Below are 2,539 nucleotides of genomic sequence, written 5' to 3' on the forward strand. Positions count from 1 at the left end.
ATACTACCAGATGGATGAAAGTTGAAAACAATGTGTTAAGTAAAATAAGCCAGACACAAGAAAGGGCAAATATTATGTGATTCCATTTATATGATGTACCTAAAATAGACAAACTAGAAGAGACAGAAGGTAGAATAGAGGTCACCAGGGGCTAGGGGTAGAGGAAATGGGGAATTAGTGTTTAATGGGTACAAAGTTTCTGTTTGAGATGCTGAAAAAGTTATAGGAATGGATAATGGTGATGGTTATACAACATTGTGAATGTACTGAATGCCACTGAATTAGACACTTTAAAAATGGCTAAAATGATAAACTTTTTATTATGCTTGTTTTACCATAATAAAAAGTTTTAAAACATTGATTCCAATGCAGAAAGCATATTTCAGACTTATATGCATACAAACATACACAATTTAAACTTTGCATTCCTTAGACATATATTACTTGAGCTTAAAAACCTGCCCGAGGGCAGTTTTTCTATGGATTTGCCACTAATCAGCAATAGAGAAAACTTCTACTCCAGGCTGTTGCCAGGACTGTAGTCTCAGACAGTTATAGCCCAATTCCTACCCAACTTTTTATTGGAAGAAATAATAACATTTATGGAAAATATCTCGAAGGATATGGAGTTCATTAGTATTTTCAGAAATTCTAACTTTTATCCCTGGATCAAGCCAGATAATCAGATTTTTATGTGTTTTTTTTCCTTGCCAGATCACTTTAGTGAGTTGTACTTTGGTGTCATATTTCATGTTGTGGGATGCAGGAAGAAGACATTATAGGAGACCCCCTAATGTGTATACTTAGAGACATTGTTAATTAATTACTCTCCTCTTCCTCCCCAAATGTGGATGATAAAGGATCCTTTAAGAATTTACCTGAGGTAGGGACACTTTGGAAGACGTTTCTCAATGACACGAAGCTAACACTCTTGAGGAGTATGTGTATGGGTATTTTATATTTTGTTCAATGTGACCATAGTGTGTCTATTTTCTTCTTTGCTTTGGCTACTAGCATGCTCAGAGCCTAATTTATGAACCACATCTAGTAATAATTTAGCACCTTACAACATACATTTCTGTGGACTTTTTCTCGTGTTCTTATAGCCTCTTTTTATGTTGTCTTCTCTACATAGTATATATGTTTTGCAAATGAACTCATTCTTTTTTGAAATTAGATGGCATACTAGTACTAATTAGGGTTCTTCAGAGAACCCTGACCAAGAGAGAGTATGTGTGCGTGTGTGTGTAGAAAGAGAGAGAGTAGGGGCAAGGAGATATATTTTAAGGAATTTTCTCATACAATTCTGGGGCTTGGCAAGTCTGAGATTCATACGGCAGGCTACCAGGTTGGAGATCCAAGGAAGAGTTACTGTTGCAATCTTGAGTCCAAAGAGAGGCTGGAGGCAAAATTTCTTCTTGGGAGTCCTCAGGCTTTTGAAGCCTCAACTGATCAAGTGAGGCCCACTCACATTATGAAAGATAATCTGCTTTATTCAAGATCTACTGATTTAAATGCTAATCACATCTAAAAAATACCTTCTTGGCAGCATGGACTGATGTCTGACCAAACAGAGGGGCACCATAGCCTTGCCAAGTTGATGCATCAAATTAACTATCACAGTAGCCAGGTGTGGTGGTACATGCCTGAAGTCCCAACTACTCAAGAGGCTAAGGTGGGAGGATCGCTTGAGCCCAGGAATTTGAGGCTACGGTGAGCTGTGATCATACCATTGTCTTCTAGCCTGGGCCAGAGTGAGATCCCATCTCTTACAAAAAAAAAAAAGGTATAAATATATAATAGAAAAAATTGGGCATAAGTTTTGTCTTTTATATTTGCTCCTTTGAATGCATGTATGGAAACATTCCAGTTCCCTCCCACCTCCTCATCTGGGTTCAAGACTCATGTTGTCATTATTTCATCAGCTGGTAGGACTGTCTTCCAAACCAGGTTAAATGGCACAGAGTCTTCATTGTGGATATGTTGAATGTGTGAATGCTACGGCCTGCCAAATACCCTGATATATGCCGGTGTTATACAGACTTCTGCCAGCTCTTTGGTAAACAGCCATTTTTGTGGAGGGACGTGATGAGGTGTATGATTTCACCAATTATTACCAGTCTTAATTAGATGGGGCCCAGGTGTGTGTTAATAAAACACTAGCTCACACTCTCTGTAATGTTAACGGCCCCACCTTGACTTGATTCCAGGGATTTCATGCATTTGATATTGTTCAATTGACTGTATTGCTGTTCTATTCTGAAACGTCTCCAAACATCCAGAAACCTGCCTTTTGTTAGAAAACATTCCAGTTGTTCAAGAACGTTACTCATCGTCAGCAGTGGCTCTTACCTTATCTTTTTTATCTCTGGTAGGCTGATTACTGTGAGTGCAAACCTTTTCACTGTTCCAGAGAGGAGCCTGACAACCACGTTCTCTTTCTTAAGGTAAGAATGGCAGCTGTTACAGCAGCCCTCGGCTTTTCATTTGGGAGCTCTGGTTAGGTTGTTGGGAATGGACTCCTGAAAGTCCTGGGATC

At 39.0% G+C, this 2,539-nt stretch overlaps 1 protein-coding gene across 1 annotated transcript in view; it reads left to right on the forward strand.

The window, feature by feature from the left end:
- The window catches only part of LYPD6B (LY6/PLAUR domain containing 6B), a 116,102-nt gene that overhangs the window by 47,747 nt on the left and 65,816 nt on the right, over positions 1-2,539 (forward strand). The window contains exon 5 of the mRNA XM_011971466.1: positions 2,376-2,447. The gene's annotated coding sequence lies outside the window, so the exon portion shown is untranslated. The remainder of the gene's footprint in view (positions 1-2,375; positions 2,448-2,539) is intronic.

This window comes from Mandrillus leucophaeus, unplaced genomic scaffold (assembly GCF_000951045.1).
Source record: "Mandrillus leucophaeus isolate KB7577 unplaced genomic scaffold, Mleu.le_1.0 Scaffold1225, whole genome shotgun sequence".
Classification (NCBI taxonomy): domain Eukaryota; kingdom Metazoa; phylum Chordata; class Mammalia; order Primates; family Cercopithecidae; genus Mandrillus; species Mandrillus leucophaeus.